Source organism: Neofelis nebulosa, chromosome 8 (genome assembly GCF_028018385.1).
Source record: "Neofelis nebulosa isolate mNeoNeb1 chromosome 8, mNeoNeb1.pri, whole genome shotgun sequence".
In the NCBI taxonomy this organism is placed as follows: Eukaryota; Metazoa; Chordata; class Mammalia; order Carnivora; family Felidae; genus Neofelis; species Neofelis nebulosa.
In genome coordinates, this window is record NC_080789.1 from 16,900,425 (window position 1) to 16,923,239 (window position 22,815).

The 22,815-nt window shown below is 42.9% G+C and overlaps 1 long non-coding RNA gene across 2 annotated transcripts in view; it reads right to left on the reverse strand.

Moving 5' to 3' along the window:
• Positions 1 to 3,326: 3,326 nt before the first annotated feature.
• Positions 3,327 to 22,815, reverse strand: part of LOC131518969 (uncharacterized) — a 37,767-nt gene continuing 18,278 nt past the window's right edge. The window contains exons 4-6 of one of the 2 annotated variants that reach the window (XR_009265391.1): positions 7,270 to 7,441; positions 4,937 to 5,098; positions 3,327 to 4,695 (exon numbers count right to left, since the gene is read on the reverse strand). This is a non-coding gene — a long non-coding RNA (uncharacterized LOC131518969). Of the gene's footprint in view, positions 5,099 to 7,269; positions 7,442 to 22,815 lie in introns of both variants that reach the window. The other variant, XR_009265390.1, reaches the window with a different exon arrangement.

Genomic DNA, 22,815 nt, shown 5'->3' on the forward strand with positions numbered 1-22,815 from the left:
GACTAACAGACACATCGCTCATCATCAGGGAAATATAAATCAAAACCACGATGAGATACCACCTCATGGCTAAAGCTAACAACACAAGAAACAACAGATGTTGGTGAGGATGCAGAGAAAGGGGAACCCTCTTGCACTGTTGGTGGGAATGCAAACTGGTACAGCCACCCTGGAGAACAGTATGGAGGTTCCTCAAAAAACTGAAAATAAAACTATCCTATGACCCATCAATTGTATATTAGGTAATTACCCAAAGGATACAAAAATACAGATTTTTGTTTACAGCAGCATTATCAACACTAGCCAAACTATGGACAGAACCCAAATGTCCACAATCATTGATAGATAAAGAAGATGTGATATATGTATCTATATATAGATATAGGTATATAGATAGATGATATAGATAGATAGATAGATAGATAGATAGATAGATGATAGATAGATATAGATGCACACACACACACATATAATAATGGAATATTACTCAGCTATCAAAAAGAATAAAATCATGGGGCGCCTGGGTGGCTCGGTCGGTTAAGCAGCCGACTTCAGCTCAGGTCATGATCTCGCAGTCCGTGAGTTCGAGCCCCGCCTCGGGCTCTGTGCTGACAGCTCAGAGCCTGAAGCCTGCTTCAGATTCTGTGTCTCCCTCTCTCTGACCCTCCCCCATTCATGCTCTGTCCTCTCTGCCCCCAAAATAAGTAAACGTTAAAAAAAAATTTTTTTTAAAAAAAAGAATAAAATCTTGCCATTTTCAATGGCATAGATGGAGCTAGGATGTATTATGCTAAGTGAATTAAGTCAGTCAAAGAAAAACAAATACCATATGATTTCACTCAGATGTGGAAATTAAGAAACAAAACAGATGAACATACGGGAAACAGGGAAGAGGAGAGAGGAAAACAAATCACAAGAGACTCTCTTAACAATAGAGAACAAACTGAGGGTTGATGGAGGGAGGTGGGTGGGAGATCGGCTAGATGGGTGATGGGTATTAGGAGGTCACTTGTGATGAGCACTGGGTGTTGTATGTAAGTGATCAATCACTGAATTCTACTCCTGACACCAATATTGCACTGTATGTTAACTAAAATTTAACTAAAAATAAAAAGACAATCCAATTTTTTCAAAAGGCAAAGGATCTGAATACACATTTCTCCAAAGAAGATATGCGAATAGCCAATAAGCATATGAAAAGATGCCCAACACCATTACTTATCATGGAAATGCAAATCAAAACCACAAGACACCACGTTACAATCACTAGGGTGGCTACAATCAAAGACAAATTGGTGAGAATATGGAGAAACCGGAACCTTCATTTGTGGCTTGGCACAAACAGCTTGGCAATTCCTCACAACGACTGAGCAATTTCACTCCAGGTACCTACCTACCCAAGAGAAATAAAAACATATGTTCAATCACAAATGCGTTCACAAATGGTCAGTGCAGCACTATTCATAACAGCCAAAAAAACAGAAACCATCCAAAGGCCCAATGGATGAATGAGTAAATCAATGTGGTCTTTCCATACAATGAAATATTAGTCAGCCATAAACAGGAATGAAGGACTGATTCGTGCTACAACATGGATGAACTTTGCAAGCATTATGCTAAGTGAAAGAAGACAGTCACAGAAGAACACCTACTATATGATTCCAATCGATATGAAATGCCCATGGCTGGCAAAGCTACAAAGATGGAAAGTAGATTCGTGGTTGTGTAGGGCTTCAGGGAGGGGGACTGCTCATAGGGATAGTATTTCTCTGGGAGTTTATATAAATGCTCTAAAATGAACAGCAGCGATGGATGCACGGTTCTGTGAATATACTATAAATGGCTGAAATGTACATTTTAAACAGATGAATTTTGTAGATCAATTATATCCCAACAAAGCTGGGGGTTTTATTATGTTTATTTATTTTTTTAAAGACAGAGAGAGCGTGCAAGCAGGGGAAAGGCAGAGAGAGGGTGACACAGAATCCAAAGCAAGATCCAGGCTCTGAGCTGTTAGCACAGAGCCCGACGCGGGGCTGGAACCCCTAAAACTGTAAGATCACGACCTGAGCCAAAGTCAGATGCTTAACCGACTGAGCCACCCAGGTGCCTCCCCCCAAATAAAACTGTTTTTTTTTTTTAAAAAAGGACTCACCCAATGGGACCAAAACCTGGTTCTCCCTGCAGAGAGACCAGACCCACTGGCTAAAGAAACATTGCCATTCCTGAAAGGTGGGAAAGTAACCTTAGCCCCCTCTGATTTGGACCCCAGGCAGCAACCATATCTAGGACCCAACTCACGTTTGCAAAGAAGAAAGGGGTGTACATCCTGATGGAAGGTGAGAAAGGAGAATGCATTGTTCAGGGTCGGCTCATGTGGGTTCTCTGCACATGCTCCTGGGCCGTTCGCAGCCAGGGTGAAAGCAGCAAGCTCTCATTCTGTGGGATGTGCAGGGAAACATGATTGTACCCTAACAATAATTTTTTATTCTGCCATTATGAAGGTATATTGCCATGTCAGGAGGAATGAAGTAATGTTATTTAAAAGTTTGTTAGATTGTTTAAACCTTTTAAATGTTTGAGGAACTCCATTTGCGCTCTTGCCCCTGTTCCTGAAACTATTAGGGCAGACCCGTCTACTGTGCACATTAGTAGTTGAGCTGGGACTACAATGGGGGATGAACCCCACTTGCAAGCCACCTCCCTAAATCAAGTTGCCATGCTCTTCTTGCACCTCGATGTTACAATAATCTCCAAACTGGTCTTTCTACTTCCCCCTCCTGCCGCCCTGGCCTCGCCACAGTCACCTAAAAAGATGACTATGGTCACCTTGACTTAAAAAGGTGATCACCTGGGGGGCACCTGGATGGCTCAGTTAGTTGAGCTTCCGACTTCAGCTCAGGTCACGATCTCACAGTTCCTGAGTTCAAGCCCCACGTCGGGCTCCGTGCTGGCAATGTGGAACCTGCTTTGGATTCTCTGTCTCCCCCCCCCCCCTCTCTGCCTCCTCCCCCCACCCCGCTTGTGTTCTCTCAAAAATAAATAAATAAACATTTTTTTAAAAAGGTGATCACCTAAAGTGATCCTTTTAAAACATAAGTCAGATACAACCCCTCTACTCAAAGCCCCAAAATGGTTAAAAGCCAATGTCCTCACAACAGTGTGAGGAGGTGCCCTCCTCTGAACTCCTTTTCCACACACTCCTGCTCACTCACTCGCTCACTCACTCGCTCACTCACTCACCAACTCCACACATGCCTCTCTTTTTCTTTTTCTTTTTAAATGTTTATTTATTTTTGAGAGAGAGACAGAGAGACAGAGTGTGAGCAGAGTTGGGGCAGAGAAAGAGAATCCAAAGCAGGCTCCAGGCTCTGGGGCTTGAACCCACGGACCGAAAGATCATGACCTGAGCCGAAGTCAGATGCCACATGTGCCTCTCCGATAGTCCTCAAACTCCCCCAGGCAGGCTCCTCCTCAGAGCCTTTGTACTCACTGTTTCCTCTACTTTTAACGTTTTTCCCCCAGATGCGACAGGGCACACTCCCTCCATGGTTTCAAGTCCTTGGGTAAATATCTTCTTAGTGGGAACTGCCCTGACCACCTATTTAGGATCAAACTCTAGTAATTACCCTTCCTCCTTTCCCACTTTACTTTTCTTCCTACTACTTACCATCATCTATCACACTATATAATTTACAGATTTATTTCATTATCTGTCTCGCCTTTAAAAAGCAGGGAAGTTCCATAAAGTCTGATCCATTCACAGCTGTATCCACAGCACCTAGTAGGTATTTGAGACGTCCTCAATGAATGGGTGAATGAATTAATGAATGAGTGGTGCTTTGCCTCAAAAGTAGCAGCTTCAACTTTTAAGGGCTGGGCAGAGACTGAAAAACCAGTCGGATCAAGAAGACCTTTTTCCAGGGTGAACAAACTGGGAGAGCTGATATCCTGGAAGGCAGGTGGGTGGAAGGACCCAGCAATGTCAAATGCCACCAGAAGCAGAGCAAGATAAACTCTGAACAGTGAAGCTGAATACAAGGGTGATTACAAGGATCTGGCTTGAAGATTTCCCCATGAAAACATACTGCAGAAATATTAAGCGCCATTTTGGTTGTCGTGACTATTAACCACATTATTACTAAGTTCTCCGGTGAGATCTGAGCAATCTTACGGTAACAGTGGTGAAGAGTAGTGTTATCTGATGTAACTTTTTGCATCTTTCTATAAACAGCTGTAGAATGCCCAACTTCATGGTGATTCTAGGAAGCAAGCTCAGGTCATAGGACGCACATCTTATTATGACACTGTATACATATTTATTCGTTATCATCACTGCTTAAGTATGACTGGGAACATTGCAGAACACTGTTAGACATTTTGTCTCTTTTGTGTTCCTGTCAGCACAGTGTCAGGATTTAGGAAAGGATTGATCTGGAGTCATAAAGCACCTGAGTTGAAAAATCATCAATCAATGATTGAAAACAATCCTGTGTGTCAGTCACCACTCCAGCTGCTTTCTGCTTTCACATGATAAATAAGGTAGCCTTCAGAACAAGCTAGTGAGGAAATATTATTCCAATATATGGCAAGAGCTCAGGCCATGAAGTCACACAGCCTGGGTTTTCATTGCTACTTACCAGTCATGTGTCCTCGGACATCCTTTTTAACCTCTGAGTCCTGTAATAACAGCATCTATCTTGTGGGAATAAAATGAGGATTAAAACAAAAGGTTATGTATAAAGTTCTCAATGTAGTAAGTAGCAAGCTCTCAGAAAGTATTTTGTTATGACAATTAGTGTTAATTGAACCTGAAAGAACCTGGCTAAGTAGTTTGCCCCAAGTATCCTAGCTAGTAAATGAGAGAGTCTAGATTTGAACCCACCTCTTCCATGACCTAAATAATTCTTTCCCCAACTCATCATAGTCACCTCACCATATTTTCCAGTTGCGGGGGAGGGCATTCCTTGTTGAATATGAAAGTTACACAGCAAGCTGGGAGGGTCTTCTGCTCACAGTGATGTCAGGTCAGGCTTCAGTCCTCTGGGACCTCTACTGGACTAGCCCATCCAAAAGGGCTCGCCTGCATATCTGGTGCCTGCACAGGGATAATGGGTTGCTGGGCTTACCAAAGATGCTGGGACAGCCACAAAATACAGCACCAAGTCACCAACTGTTGACTCTTCAGGAAAAGTCCTGCTGTACAGAACACATACACATTCCCACCACCACCCGTGTCTCTGCTTTATGATAATACCTAAGGTGTCAACTCCTTGAAATCAAAAACTATTGTGCACTGGTCAATGCTGGCCCCCCAGAACTGCGACTAGGATGTGGCATAAGCTTAATAAATATTTGTGGATAAAGGCAGGGAAGGGGGAGATGGAAGAAGGGGAGACTAGAAGGGAGAGGGAGAGAGGGAATGAGGAAAGTCCTCCCAGGAATGTATGTTGGTATTTAAAAAAAATAGAAGGATATGTTTCTTTCCACTATGAGCCCTGCCTCTTGCGGGCCCATGTTCCACTTTTCAAACAAGGAGACCATCTCCTTCCTAACGTACCCCCAGAGAAAAGGACAGTGTCTCCCATGTGACGCATAGAAACCACCCTCTACCCCACCACCATCACTATTTTCCAGCTTGTCAATCAAAGCCAATGAGCACCAGAGCCTGGCCAATCACTGTACAGCTTGACATTGCCCATCCCCATGGGACCCTCCCCCCAGCGGACTCAGGGTAAATTGCATCAGAACCTCAGGTAGAACCTGGCATCTGTATTTCTTAGAGCTCGTCAGTTGATTCCAATGCACAGCCAAGAAGCTGCAATTGAGAATGACAGCCACTTGTCTGGAGGATGGACAACTCTTGATTCACACACACACACACACACGCACACACACACACACACACTTCAAAATCTAGCTCTTAGAGCCCACAGAGGTGTGTAGTCCCGCTTCATCTGAACTCCTCTTAACATACCTTAGCTACCCACCTTCTTCTCCACATTTTAATTTTCATTCAGTTTGTACTTGTCATCTCTTCTGATCGTAAATTCCCGGAGGATAGGATTTTTCTTCCTCCACTCCGTGAGCACCTAAGAGCACCTGGCGTGTACTGACGCTCAGCCAGCTGCTGACTGCGTGAGCAAGCAGCAGGCCTGAAGGCAGGCAGGCACTTGGAGTGGAGGAGCTGGTCTCACAGAAAATCCTACAAGGATTTTCCTATACATCTTTGGCTTTTCTTCTCTGATTCTTCCTTTTCCTCTGCTCTGGCACTGGACATTCCTACCCATTTCCTGGCTCTCCGGCAAAGTGGGGAGATCCTGGCCCAGAACCCAATTTCTCAGCATTGGGCTGTGTCAACCCTGCTGAGAGGCTGCTGCTTTAAATAAATGCATCTGGGCATTTCAGACTTGCAACACAGACCCACCTCGATCCTTGTTACAGCTTCAGATCATTTGAAGCAGCTCAAGAGGGAATGTGAAGGCCCAGACTCCCACAGAGAGGCAGCTAATAAGCTAAAGGGAAAGGAGAATGTCTAACTGAATGGGGGGCAACAGGGATCCTGGCCAAAATTCCCCATCGAAGACACAAAAATCAATTTTGAATGGATTTGGACAGACAGTCCTGCCAGGACATTCCAGTGGCGTCTAAACACCAGCGGTGGACGAGGAGAATGTGTGTTGTTCTGTAGGATCGCCTGGGCTGCCAGGGAACTTGATACCTCCAGCTTGGCCCTCTGTCCCCAGCCTCTGACACCCCTCCCCCTTCCAAAGACCTTCTGGCTGCCTGAGTCACTATAATATATCGCATTCCTCCCCCAAGGAGTAAGTCTACTGCTAACCTCAGGATAAGCGGTTTCTTGCACTTTTGCTTCCTATTAGGCAGAGAAAATGAGTGGAGATGCCACAATTAGGCCCAGAGCCAGTAAACCAGGTAAAGCTTTTGGACTCAAAACTAAAATCACATGAAACCTAAGAAAAGAGCTTCTTCCTCCCTCCCCAGTTTCCACGTCTTGTTAGGCAGCCGAAGAACTGTGCCTACTCCCACCCTCCTGCGTGAACCACAGAAGGGTCACTATGCAAGGAAAGGCAAATGTGTTTGCTCTATGATGCAAACTCCAGTAGATTGATAGTGCCTGAGGGGAAGCAGCCTTCCCTGCGGCTCAGTGGAAAATTACGATTGATTAGTGATGTCTGCTAGGTGCCTGAAAATTACAGTTGATTAGTCATGTCTGCCATGTACCCGGAAAGGAGATTGTAGAGTGTTCACCTTGTTTTTGTCAACCTCCAGGGCAAGATCCAGGCTCCCCGCTAGTAGGAACGGAATTCCCACACGATGGTGACACTGGCACTGCTGTAGTAGGTAGTGTAGCTTGGGTGGGAAGTTGAAGCACAGCTGGTTCTCTTCCATGGGATGGGCTCTTCCTCTCTTTCCTTCATAACTGAGGAAATGAGATAACCCCCTTAGATGGGGGCATCCTGCATCTCTGAGGACAAAGGCGGGGGAGGTGGAAGACAAGACATGGGTGGCTCTGGGAACATGAGCAAAGGGAATTCTCCAGACTCACATCCCAGCTTCCCAGTCAGAAAGAAGCCAGGGAAGAACAAGGGCTCAGGCTCTAGCGAGAGGTAACTTGCATTGCCATGCTTTCCTCCCACCACCCCCCACACCCCCACTACAGACCTGGAGTACAACCTACAAGCTGGGGAAAGCCTTATTAAAGAAGAGTCCAACCAAAAAAAAAAAAAAAATTTTTTTTTCCAAAGCCACAGTGAACCATGAATTGGACCTGAATGTAAAAAACAGCTTCTGTTTTGTTTGTTGGTTGGCCTGTTCTTTGCTTTTTCAAACAAAAACAATAACAAGAAGGCTGAACTGCAGTAACTTTGATGCTATCTGATAGCATTTGGCCCTGCTCCTACAACCTCCCTGCTTGTCTAAGTCTGAGTAAAAACAAAATGCAAGTATGTTATCTGGGGTGGGAAGAAAGGCATGCATTCCCATTATCACATTAACAGATTAGACTCCAAGAGCAGGCCCCAGGGAAACACGGACAGGATGTGCACATTTCTACAGGGAGGGAAGAAGGTCAGAAAAGGCCAGACAAGGGGAGCCTGGATGGCTCAGTTGGTTAAGCATCTGACTCTTGATTTCAGCTCAGGTCATGATCTCACCATTCATGGATATGAGCCCCGCATCAGGCTCTGCACCGACAGTACAGAGCTTGCTTGGGATTCTCTTTTTCCCCCCTCTCTCTGCCCTTCCCCTGCTTGAGTGTTCTCTCTCTCTCAAAATAAATAAACATTAAAAAATATATTTAAAAAAATTTTTTAAAAGAAAGAAAGAAAATGCCTGATGAGAGGAAAGAGTCTGGTGCCTCGGTGTGGTGTTCTGAAAACAGGGGTCAATGAGGTGACAACGGACAGTAGGCTAGATGAGGAAGGGGCATCCCTGGCCAAGAGATCTGAAAGAAGCCCAGATGAGACAGTCAGGTGGCACTTATGTCTCCATTTTATTGAGAAACAGCTCCAGATTCCCAATCTCTCAGCATGTTTCTGCCACGTCCCCATGTAACCCATTGGTGTTGAAAATAACCACTACTGGGGTGGCCTGTTAAAAAGATGTTAACTTGCTGCCTCTTCATCAGAGATACAATAGCTTTCTTTATTGAAAAAATACATACACACACACAGCAGGGGAATTTGACCCACTGAGACCCCACAGAAAGACCTCTTTGGACAGTTAGAGTTTCAACCCGAGGTCTCTGGGCTTCAACAGACTCCTGGGAGCTTTGCTGAGACCTTTCTTAAGGTTTGGCAAGATTCAGTTTTCCTTCCATCAGGTATTTCCTACGTTACAAAAGGAAAAATTCTTAGCTTCTGTATTTAGAAATTTAATACCAATAAAAACAGGGCCGTTTATACATGAAAGATGGAAAACCATCCTCAGGAGGCACCTCAGCTTTGGTCAGTCAGTCAGCAGGGTGTGCTGACCGCATGGCTTTCTCTCTGCACCACACTGAGCAAGGCACAGACAGAGGAGCTGAAGGCTTGGCCCCCGAGGGCAACAAGCAAATTCCCTTCATTCAACAGAATGACTCCTTTCTATAAGCAAGGCATTGTGCTTTGGAAAAAGAAGCTCTATTAGACAAGGGCCCTATTTTCTGAAATATACACAAATAACTCTAGGAAATGGAAAAATGTGGTAGGAGTTATAAGACAGATTTAGAGAAAGTGCTCAGGACCATGAGTTAAGAGGGGAACAAGCTTCCAGCTGACGTAACCCAAAAAGACCCCGTGGAGAAGATGGCAGTCGAGTTAGGGATGGAAGGATTGGCTCCTCAGAGTGGGTTTCTCTCAGAAATGAGGGAGGGAGGTGAGGTGGTGAAAAACATGAGTGCTAGAACCAGGATGCCTGGGTTTAAGCACAGTCTCCACCGCCACCCCATCAACAAGCGTACTTATGTTTCTGAGCCTCAGTTTTTCTCATCTGTGAATTGGGGCCAATAATATTTACCTCTTAGGGATCAATGAAAGGATTAAATGGGGGAATTAATGAAAAATTCTTGGCATAGAAAGTGCTCAAGAAATGTTACCCCATAATTAGTTTTTCAAAAGATGGTGATCATGAGAACTGTAAAAGATGGCTGACAGATGTAAAGTCTTGCCTGACAGGGGAAGAAAGCCTGGGTCACAGGTATACAATCAGAAGTTTTGATCTGCTCCCAAAAGTACCATGCTGAACGAGATAACTTAGAAAGAACACTTCCCAGAATCCAAGTCACAGGGAGTAAAGCCATTATCAAGGCAAGGAGAGCCTCTCATAGGGGAACAAGAAGGTCCTTTGGCCCAAATATCACTATCAAAAAGGCCTCAAGTTTACACTTTTGATATTACTTCCAACTGAGTTTATGCACAGAAACACAGAGAGCCATTGGCATAGGATGTGAACTTAGGTAAACATTTAATTCCACCAACATGTGGGAATCTCTTTCTTTTTAATAAACCAGGTGTCTCAAAAATATGGAAGTGGCCCAGGCTCCTCTTGACCTTTGAGAGGTTATAAGGCAACTTTAGGTAGCCTGAGGTCTCTAGTCAAGTCCAGTCACTGGACTCTAATCAAGGTCCAGTCTCTAATCAAGTCCAGTCACTGATGGGGAGTCAAGTGAACAGCAGTCATGCAGTGTCTGACCTAAAGCAGCCATGCTCTTAAGCCTCGTTATCATATGTGGACTTGTAGAAATGAGACCACTAGGCTTACCTGCTCTAACAATAGCATGAGCAAGAGCATAGAAGCAAGGAGCCAGGTACGTGCAAGGGAAAGAAAGTCATGAAGGCTGGTCAAGTATGGAGCCCACAAAAAGAAAAAGAAACCCCAGTGTTCAGAATCCAAGTGGGAATCAGATAATGGAGGAGAGAAAGACTAAAAATTCATGCCAGCTTTTACTGGTGTTCACCAATTTACACAGCTACCAGTGGAATCAAACTGAGTCATTTCTCAGTTCCTCACTTGTCACCATTAATTCTGGAAAAACATTCTTCACTTCCATCATCTCAGCCATCTTAAAAAGTTCTGTCATGGGAAGATGGCGGCGTAGGAGGATGCTGGGCTCACCGCGCGTCCTGCCGATCACTTAGATTCCACCTACACCTGCCTAAAGAACCCAGAAAACCGCCAGAGGATTAGCAGAACGGAGTCTCCGGAGCCAAGCGCAGACGAGAGGCCCACGGAAGAGGGTAGGAAGGGCGGCGAGGCGGTGCGCGCTCCACGGACTGGCGGGAGGGAGCCGGGGCGGAGGGGCGGCTCGCCGGCCAAGCTGAGCCCCCGAGTCTGGCTGGCAAAAGCGGAGGGGCCGGACGGACTGTGTTCCGACAGCAAGCGCGACTTAGCGTCTGGGAGGTCATAAGTTAACAGCTCTGCTCAGAAAGCGGGAAGGCTGGAGGACAAAGGGAGGGAGAGCTGCTGAGCCCCCGGACGGCAGAGCTCAGGTTGGCGGGGAACAAAGGCGCTCGCCAGCGCCATCTCCCCCGCCCATCCCCCAGCCAAAATCCCAAAGAGAACCAGTTCCAGCCAGGGAACTTGCTCGCTCCGCGCAAACACCCAACTCTGTGCTTCTGCGGAGCCAAACCTCCGGCAGCGGATCTGACTCCCTCCCGCTGCCACAGGGCCCCTCCTGAAGTGGATCACCTAAGGAGAAGCGAGCTAAGCCTGCCCCTCCCGCCCCCGTGCACCTTGCCTACCCACCCCAGCTAATACGCCAGATCCCCAGCACCACAAGCCTGGCAGTGTGCAAGTAGACCAGACGGGCCACACCACCCCACAGTGAATCCCGCCCCTAGGAGAGGGGAAGAGAAGGCACACACCAGTCTGACTGTGGCCCCAGCGGTGGGCTGGGGGCAGACATCAGGTCGGACTGCGGCCCCGCCCACCAACTCCAGTTATACACCACAGCACAGGGGAAGTGCCCTGCAGGTCCTCACCACTCCAGGGACTATCCAAAATGACCAAAGGGGGGAAGAATTCCCCTCAGAAGAATCTCCAGGAAATAACAACAGCTAATGAACTGATCAAAAAGGATTGAAATAATATAACAGAAAGTGAATTTAGAATAATAGTCATAAAATTAATCGCTGGGCTTGAAAACAGTATACAGGACAGCAGAGAATCTCTTGCGACAGAGATCAAGGGACTAAGGAACAGTCACGAGGAGCTGAAAAACGCTTTAAACGAAATGCAAAACAAAATGGAAACCACGACGGCTCGGATTGAAGAGGCAGAGGAGAGAATAGGTGAACTAGAAGATAAAGTTATGGAGAAGGAGGAAGCTGAAAGAAAGAGAGATAAAAAAATCCAGGAGTATGAGGGGAAAATTAGAGAACTAAGTGATACACTAAAAAGAAATAATATACGCATAATTGGTATCCCAGAGGAGGAAGAGAGAGGGAAAGGTGCTGAAGGGGTACTTGAAGAAATTATAGCTGAGAACTTCCCTGAACTGGGGAAGGAAAAAGGCATTGAAATGCAAGAGGCACAGAGAACTCCCTTCAGACGTAACTTGAATCGATCTTCTGCACGACATATCATAGTGAAACTGGCAAAATACAAGGATAAAGAGAAAATTCTGAAAGCAGCAAGGGATAAACGTGCCCTCACATATAAAGGGAGACCTATAAGACTCGTGACTGATCTCTCCTTTGAAACTTGGCAGGCCAGAAAGGCTTGGCACGATATCTTCAGTGTGCTAAACAGAAAAAATATGCAGCCGAGAATCCTTTATCCAGCAAGTCTGTCATTTAGAATAGAAGGAGAGATAAAGGTCTTCCCAAACAAACAAAAACTGAAGGAATTTGTCACCATGAAACCAGCCCTACAAGAGATCCTAAGGGGGATCCTGTGAGACAAAGTACCAGAGACATCACTACAAGCATAAAACATACAGACATCACAATGACTCTAAACCCGTATCTTTCTATAATAACACTGAATGTAAATGGATTAAATGCGCCAACCAAAAGACATAGGGTATCAGAATGGATAAAAAAACAAGACCCATCTATTTGCTGTCTACAAGAGACTCATTTGAGATCTGAGGACACCTTTAGATTGAGAGTGAGGGGATGGAGAACTATTTATCATGCTACTGGAAGCCAAAAGAAAGCTGGAGTAGCCATACTTATATCAGACAAACTAGACTTTAAATTAAAGGCTGTAACAAGAGATGAAGAAGGGCATTATATAATAATTACAGGGTCTATCCATCAGGAAGAGCTAACAATTATAAATGTCTATGCGCCAAATACTGGAGCCCCCAGATATATAAAACAGTTACTCATAAACATAAGCAACCTTATTGATAAGAATGTGGTCATTGCAGGGGACTTTAACACCCCACTTACAGAAATGGATAGATCATCTAGACACACAGTCAATAAAGAAACAAGGGCCCTGAATGATACATTGGATCAGATGGACTTGACAGATATATTTAGAACTCTGCATCCCAAAGCAACAGAATATACTTTCTTCTCGAGTGCACATGGAACATTCTCCAAGATAGATCATATACTGGGTCACAAAACAGCCCTTCATAAGTTTACAGGAATTGAAATTATACCATGCATACTTTCAGACCACAATGCTATGAAGCTTGAAATCAACCACAGGAAAAAGTCTGGAAAACCTCCAAAAGCGTGGAGGTTAAAGAACACCCTACTAACGAATGAGTGGGTCAACCAGGCAATTAGAGAAGAAATTAAAAAATATATGGAAACAAACGAAAATGAAAATACAACAATCCAAACGCTTTGGGACGCAGCGAAGGCAGTCCTGAGAGGAAAATACATTGCAATCCAGGCCTATCTCAAGAAACAACAAAAATCCCAAATACAAAATCTAACAGCACACCTAAAGGAAATAGAAGCAAAACAGCAAAGGCAGCCTAAACCCAGCAGAAGAAGAGAAATCATAAAGATCAGAGCAGAAATAAACAATATAGAATCTAAAAAAACTGTAGAGCAGATCAACGAAACCAAGAGTTGGTTTTTTGAAAAAATAAACAAAATTGACAAACCTCTAGCCAGGCTTCTCAAAAAGAAAAGGGAGATGACCCAAATAGATAAAATCATGAATGAAAATGGAAATATTACAACCAATCCCTCAGAGATACAAACAATTATCAGGGAATACTATGAAAAATTATATGCCAACAAATTGGACAACCTGGAAGAAATGGACAAATTCCTAAACACCCACACTCTTCCAAAACTCAATCAGGAGGAAATAGAAAGCTTGAACAGACCCATAACCAGCGAAGAAATTGAATCGGTTATCAAAAATCTCCCAACAAATAAGACACCAGGACCAGATGGCTTCCCAGGGGAGTTCTACCAGACGTTTAAAGCAGAGATAATACCTATCCTTCTCAAGCTATTCCAAGAAATAGAAAGGGAAGGAAAACTTCCAGACTCATTCTATGAAGCCAGTATTACTTTGATTCCTAAACCAGACAGAGACCCAGTAAAAAAAGAGAACTACAGGCCAATATCCCTGATGAATATGGATGCAAAAATTCTCAATAAGATACTAGCAAATCGAATTCAACAGCATATAAAAAGAATTATTCACCATGATCAAGTGGGATTCATTCCTGGGATGCAGGGCTGGTTCAACATTCGCAAATCGATCAACGTGATACATCACATTAACAAAAAAAAAGAGAAGAACCATATGATCCTGTCAATCGATGCAGAAAAGGCCTTTGACAAAATCCGGCACCCTTTCTTAATAAAAACCCTTGAGAAAGTCGGGATAGAAGGAACATACTTAAAGATCATAAAAGCCATTTATGAAAAGCCCACAGCTAACATCATCCTCAATGGGGAAAAACTGAGAGCTTTTTCCCTGAGATCAGGAACACGACAGGGATGCCCACTCTCACCGCTGTTGTTTAATATAGTGCTGGAAGTTCTAGCATCAGCAATCAGACAACAAAAGGAAATCAAAGGCATCCAAATTGGCAAAGATGAAGTCAAGCTTTCGCTTTTTGCAGATGACATGATATTATACATGGAAAATCCGATAGACTCCACCAAAAGTCTGCTAGAACTGATACATGAATTCAGCAAAGTTGCAGGATACAAAATCAATGTACAGAAATCAGTTGCATTCTTATACACTAACAATGAAGCAACAGAAAGACAAATAAAGAAACTGATCCCATTCACAATTGCACCAAGAAGCATAAAATACCTAGGAATAAATCTAACCAAAGATGTAAAAGATCTGTATGCTGAAAACTATAGAAAGCTTATGCAGGTAATTGAAGAAGATATAAAGAAATGGAAAGACATTCCCTGCTCATGGATTGGAAGAATAAATATTGTCAAAATGTCAATACTACCCAAAGCTATCTACACATTCAATGCAATCCCAGTCAAAATTGCACCAGCATTCTTCTCGAAACTAGAACAAGCAATCCTAAAATTCATATGGAACCACAAAAGGCCCCGAATAGCCAAAGTAATTTTGAAGAAGAAGACCAAAGCAGGAGGCATCACAATCCCAGACTTTAGCCTCTACTACAAAGCTGTTATCATCAAGACAGCATGGTATTGGCATAAAAACAGACACATAGACCAATGGAATCGAATAGAAACCCCAGAACTAGACCCACAAACGTATGGCCAACTCATTTTTGACAAAGCAGGAAAGAACATCCAATGGAAAAAAGACAGTCTCTTTAACAAATGGTGCTGGGAGAACTGGACAGCAACATGCAGAAGGTTGAAACTAGACCACTTTCTCACACCATTCACAAAAATAAACTCAAAATGGATAAAGGACCTGAATGTGAGACAGGAAACCATCAAAACTTTAGAGGAGAAAGCAGGAAAAGACCTCTCTGACCTCAGCCGTAGCAATCTCTTACTCGGCACATCCCCAAAGGCAAGGGAATTAAAAGCAAAAGTGAATTACTGGGACCTTATGAAGATAAAAAGCTTCTGCACAGCAAAGGAAACAACCAACAAAACTAAAAGGCAACCAACGGAATGGGAAAAGATATTTGCAAATGACACATCGGACAAAGGGCTAGTATCCAAAATCTATAAAGAGCTCATCAAACTCCACACCCGAAAAACAAATAACCCAGTGAAGAAATGGGCAGAAAACATGAATAGACACTTCTCTAAAGAAGACATCTGGATGGCCAACAGGCACATGAAAAGATGTTCAACGTCGCTCCTCATCAGGGAAATACAAATCAAAACCACACTCAGATACCACCTCACGCCAGTCAGAGTGGCCAAAATGAAGAAATCAGGAGACTATAGATGCTGGAGAGGATGTGGAGAGACGGGAACCCTCTTGCACTGTTGGTGGGAATGCAAATTGGTGCAGCCACTCTGGAAAGCAGTGTGGAGGTTCCTCAGAAAATTAAAAATAGACCTACCCTATGACCCAGCAATAGCACTGCTAGGAATTTATCCAAGGGATACAGGAGTACTGATGCATAGGGGCACTTGTACCCCAATGTTTATAGCAGCACTCTCAACAATAGCCAAATTATGGAAAGAGCCTAAATGTCCATCAACTGATGAATGGATAAAGAAATTGTGGTTTATATACACAATGGAATACTACGTGGCAATGAGAAAAAATGAAATATGGCCTTTTGTAGCAACGTGGATGGAACTGGAGAGTGTGATGCTAAGTGAAATAAGCCATACAGAGAAAGACAGATACCATATGGTTTCACTCTTATGTGGATCCTGAGAAACGTAACAGAAACCCATGGGGGAGGGGAAGGGAAAAAAAAAGAGGTTAGAGTGGGAGAGAGCCAAAGCATAAGAGACTGTTAAAAACTGAGAACAAACTGAGGGTTGATGGGGGGTGGGAGGGAGGGCAGGGTGGGTGATGGGTATTGAGGAGGGCACCTTTTGGGATGAGCACTGGGTGTTGTATGGAAACCAATTTGACAGTAAATTTCATATATTAAAAAATAAATAAATAAATAAATAAATAAATAAATAAATAAATAAATAAATAAAAGTTCTGTCATGGGGCGCCTGGGTGGCGCAGTCGGTTAAGCGTCCGACTTCAGCCAGGTCACGATCTCGCGGTCCGTGAGTTCGAGCCCCGCGTCAGGCTCTGGGCTGATGGCTCGGAGCCTGGAGCCTGTTTCCGATTCTGTGTCTCCCTCTCTCTCTGCCCCTCCCCCGTTCATGCTCTGTCTCTCTCTGTCCCAAAAATAAAAAATAAAAAAAAACGTTGAAAAAAAAAAATTTTTTTTAAAATTAAAAAAAAAAAAAAAAAAAAAAAGTTCTGTCATCACTTCATGTGTCCCTTCCTCCTCCTAGGAACTGCCCTGGATGTTCCTTCCCATCTCCTAGATGTATTATTTGCTCAGATATCAAGGAATGAAATGCCCAAGGAGTGAAATCTGCCCATGGCCATTAAGCCATTCATTGCAGAGGCATTGCCTGGTTTGACTTCTTGGTCTTTTTAAAATTTACCAAATACTTTTCTGTCTATGTAATCTATTTGATGAGGGTCAAGTTTTAGAGATCAAGGTATAAAGACCAAAAATTCAGACACATGTTTAGGCAAAGTACTTTTATTACAAAAGGCAGTCTAAGAGGCGTAACTTGGACTGCAATAGAGAATATTCTAGGATATTTCAATGGCTTGTGAAACCATGAGGCAGAATGTTGAAATAGGATTCTTCCAGAAAACCTGGGATGAAAAGTATGAAAGAGATGGTGAGTTGCCTTCCAAATGCCCATTCTCCCCTCAGAGGCAGGAAAGAAGAGATTGCAATTGTTAGTTGACCCATCCTCCTGTATGACCTCAGTCCAAGAAGTGTTGGTCAAAGTGTTATATGAGATTTTAATACTTGAACCCTCCAACTGTGGCCCAGTAGGTCCCAGTTCCAACTGCTGAAGCCTCCCTCTCCTTCAGGCTCCCTTGACAAATCGTCTCCACATCTCATGAGGGCCATGCTGGAATCCCACCCTGGGCAGATCTGACCCTAGGTTTCTCTCAACACTGCCTGTCTGGCTGGACCAGCCTACTCTTGGACCACCTCTACCCAAGGGCAAAGCAGAACAAGGGAGCCCAAGTGGAGAGGAGACCTCTGAAGTCATGGTCAGATGATCTATAATGGCCAGGGCTATGACTGTCTCATGACAGAAATTCAGCAAACAGAACAGCCTACAGTATATAAGCCTATAGTATATTGGAAGTAGTTACTTCCAATAAAGGGAGGCAGGGGAACGGGATGCCCATAGAGGTGGCTGTCAGCTGTTGTCAGTGTTCTATTCTCCATGCTTGTAGTCTTATTTAAAATAAATTACTACCTGGGGCACCTGGGTGGCTCAGTTGGTTAAGCATCTGACTTCAGCTCAGGTCATGATCTCACAATTTGAGTTCAAGTCCCACATCAGGCTCTGAGCTGACAGCTCAGAACCTGGAGCCTGCTTCAGATCCTGTGTCTCCCTCTCTCTCTCTTCCCCTTCCCCCTCCTCTCAAAAATAAAAAACATTTAAAAAATTAAAATAAATTACTAACTTAATAAAAAGAGGGAACTGGCACATGGGCCAACCATGAAAGTGTGTCATGACCAAGAATTAGAATGAATCTAGTTTGCACTCCTAGGTCAGCTATACCTCTATTTCCAGAAGGCAAAAATTACTACTCAGTGAATGAATTCCCACAAGGAAAATTGCTCTTAAGTTATGGCTGGAAAGGATCACAAGAAGGAAAGGGTTCCCTGCAGGGCTGACACGTTCCTTTTCTTCATCTGGTGCTGGTTACTTGGATAGGTTCACTTTATGAAAAGTCCATGAACTATACACTCATGATATACTTGTCTGTGTGTATTATCTTTTTCAAAGAATAGAAAAGGCATTTTTTTAATTGCTCTCCCTATACTAAGATCCAGTGGATCCATAAGTGTATTTAAGAGCAACACTCCAGAGGAGCCAAGATGGCGGAACAGCATGGAAGCTTTTTGTGTGTCTCGCGTCCATGAAATACAGCCAGACCAACACTAAACCATCCTGCACACCTAGAAAACTGATCGAAGGATTAACACAACAGTCTGTACAACCTGAACCACAGAATTCAGCAGGTACATGGCACAGAAAAGTGAACTTGGGGAGTGAGAAGCTGCAGAAGATAGGGAACCACTTTTGTGGGCAGAGAGAGGATGGAGACTGGGCGGGGGGGGAATACGGGAAAAGCACCCCTCCCCAAAAGCAGCAGGAGAGAAAGTGGAAAATTGGAAACTGCCGCAGGGACTAAACTAAAAAGAGAGAAAGGAGAAAGGAGAGGGTTTAAACTCCATTAAGACTGTAAACAAGGGGAGCGCAGGGGCTGCAACTCCACAGCTTGATACCTGGCAGTGCTCTGGTGGGAAGGGCCAATCCCCAGAAACAGAGTGGAGTCTGGGAGGTTCTCAGGCCACATGGGGAAAAGAGGTTCCACTACTGGAAGGACATTTGGTAGAGACTGTTGAAGCCACCTGGTCCCAGCAGATCCAAGAAAATGGCCACATTCACTGGTGCCAGAACAAGGTCGTTAAGGGTGAAGGCTGGTGCCAGATGTGTGTTGTGATTTTCCATAATCCCTGAAAAGCTGCTGCTACATTATCTCGAGAACTTTTTCTGGGGTGGGCTGGCACCCAGCTGCAGTCTCAGGGCACCAGCAGCAGCAGGGGCCAGCAAGCATTCCTGGGTGCAGCCAATATTCGGCAATTGCTCATTCAGCCATTACTCAGTGAGACCCTCCTGCAGAGGGGCAGAATGGGTCAAAGTCGCAGTCCTTCAGAAATAAGGGGCCGGGAAAAACAGCCGCATCTGAGACAAAACTCGGGAGAGAGGTACTGCCTGGGGCATGGTCACGGAGAGTGAAAAAGAGGGGAGTGGACAAAAGCCGAAGACAGAGGACAGTTGCGCGATTGCTGATCCGGGAAAACAGACTGGGTAGCCGGGTGGCGCCATTTCACCACTCCCGCGCATGCGCATATGCACCTACGAGCGCCGCAGCAATCCACCCCAGTAGGCTAGCAGCACCATCTACTGGAGAGCGGAGCTGTTACACTGAGCCCCGCCCAAGTGGGCCAACTTCGCTCTTCAAGAACACAAGTCTCACCACCAGCTTAGTTTATGGACGATAAAGCGCTACAGACACTGACTTCTAGGGGAAAACAAAGTAATTTCATTCCTACTTCAATCTGTTAGCAGGTCCATCTATTTCATTTTCTTTTTTTTTCTTTTATTTTCCTTTTTCTCTTTTACACTTTTCTTTTTCTTGAATACAGAAAGAGAAAAAAATCATTTTTATTTTCAATTTTTAACAAAAATGGTTTTTTTTATTTTTATTACTATATTTTTTACTTTTGTGTAATTCTTTTCAAATTCTATTTTACTTCCATCATTTTAGTATACATCAATGTATTCACCTTTTCAAATTTTCACTTTCCTTTCTTTTTCTTTTTTCTTTTCATTTCATCTCTTTTTCTTGAATACAGCAAGAGGAAAACTTAATTTTTACTTTCAGTTTCTATTAAAATTATTTTTAATTTTTTAATATATTTTTTGCTTTTATGTAAATTTCTTCAAATTCTATTTTACTTCCATCATTTTATTTTAGTCTACTAGAGTATATTCACTTTTTCAAATTTTCAAATGATTTCCTTTTTTTCTTTTTTCCTTTCCTTATCTTTTCTCTTTTTCATTTCTTTTCTTTTTCTTGAATACAGAAAGAGAAAAAATTCTTTTTTACTTTTAATTTTTATTAAAAATATTTTAATTTTTTTCTACTATATTCTTTACTTTTGTGTATATTTTTGCAAATTATATTTTAACCCCATCATCTCATTTTAGTCTCCATCAGTGTATTCATTTTTTCAAATTCTCAAACGATATCCTTTTTTTTCTTCTTACTGCCCCCCTTTTTTTCCTCTAATTTGTCAAACCACTTTTAACACCCAGACCAAAACACACCTAGAATCTAGCATCCTTTATTCGATTTGTGTGTGTTTAATTTTTAATTTTAATATTTTTTAATTTTAATATTTTTTTAATTTCAATTTTTCTACTTCATTAATTCTTTTACTCCATTCAAAATGACGAAACGAAGGAATTCACCCCAAAAGAAAGAGCACGAAGAAACGACAGCCAGGGATTTAACCAACACAGATACAAGCAAGATGTCTGAACCAGAATTTAGAATCATGATAATAAGAATACTAGCTGGAGTCAAAAATAGATTAGAATCCCTTTCTGCAGAGATAAAAGAAGTAAAAAATAGAATGAAATTAAAAATGGTATAACTGAGCTAAAATCACGGGTGGATACACTGGTGGCAAGGATGGATGAGGCAGAACAGAGAATCAGTGATATAGAGGACAAACTTATAGAGAATAATGAAGCAGAAAAAAAGAGGGACATTAAGGCAAAAGAGCACAATTTAAGAATTAGAGAAATCAGTGACTCACTAAAAAGGAACAAAATCAGAATCATAGGGGTCCCAGAACAGAAAGAGAGAGAAATAGGGGTAGAAGGGTTATGTGAGCAAAATCATAGCAGAAAACTTTCCTAACCTGGGGAAAGACACAGACATCAAAATCCAGGAAGCACAGAGGACCTCCATTAGATTCAACAGAAACCAACCATCAACAAGGCATATCATAGTCAAATTCACAAAATACTCAGGCAAAGAGAGAATCATGAAAGCAGAAAGGGAGAAAAAGTCCCTAACCTACAAGGGAAGACACATCAGGTTTGCCCAGACCTATCCACAGTACCGTGGCAGGCCGGAAAGGAGTGGCAGGATATATTCAGTGCGCTGAATCAGAAAAATATGCAGCCAAGAATTCTTTATCCAGCAAGGCTGTCATTCAAAATAGGAGAGATAAAAAGTTTCACAGACAAACACAAATTAAAGGAGTTTGTGACCACTAAACCAGCCCTGCAAGAAATTTTAAGGGGGGCTCTCTGAGGGAAGAACATATGAAAAGAAAAAAAAAGTATATATACATGAATCCCAAAAGCAACAAAGATTAGAAAGGACCAGAGAACACCACCAGAAACTCTAACTCTACAAGCATCATAATGGCAATAAATTCCTATCTTTCAGTACTCACTCTAAACGTCAATAGACTCAATGCTCCAATCAAAAGACATAGGGTAACAGAATGGATAAGAAAATAAGATCCATCTAGATGCTGTTTACAAGAAACCCACTTTCAATCTGAAGACACCTTCAGATTGAAAATAAGGGGATGGAGAACCATCTATCATGCTAATCGTCAACAAAAGAAAGCCACAGTAGCCATACTTATATCGACAATCTAGACTTCAAAATGAAGACTGTATCAAGAGATGCAGAAGGGCATTATATCATAATCAAGGGGTCTATCCACCAAGAAGACCTAACAATTGTAAACATTTATGCACCAAATGTGGCAGCACCCAAATATATAAATCCATTATTCACAAACATAAAGAAACCCATCGATAGTAATACCATAAGAGTAGGAGACTTCAACACCCCACTCACAGCAATGGACAGATCATCTAAGCAAAAAATCAACAGGGAAACAATGGCTTTGAATGACACACTGGACCACATGGACTTAACAGATATATTCAGAACATTTCATCCTAAAGCAGCAGAATATACATTCTTCTCCAGTGCACTTGGAACGTTCTCCAGAATAGACCATATACTGGGACACAAATCAGCCCTCAACAAGCACAAAAAGATCGAGATCATATCGTGCATATTTTCAGACCACAATGCTATGAAACTCGAAATCAACCACAAGAAAAAAATTTGGAAAGGTAACAAATACTTGGAGACTGAAGAACATCCTACTAAGGAATGAATGGGCTAACCAAGCAGTTAAAGAGGCAATTCAAAAGTATGTGGAAGTCAATGAAAATGATAACACCACAACCCAAAGCTTCTGGGACACAGCAAAGGCAGTCATAAGAGGAAAGTATATAGCAATCCAGGCCTCCCAAAGAAGGAAGAAAGATCTCAGATACACAATCTAACCTTATGCCTTAAGGAGCTGGAAAAAGAACAGCAAATAAAACCCAAAACCAGAAGAAGACAAGGAATAATAAAGATTAGAGCACAAATTAATGCTATCAAAACAAACAAGCAAACAAAAACAGTAGAACAGATTAATGAAACCAGAAGCTGGTTTGATCAAAAAGAAAAAGGAAAGGACCCAAATGAATAAAATCAGGAATGAAAGAGGAGAGATCACAACCAACACAGCAGAAATAAAAACAATAATAAGAG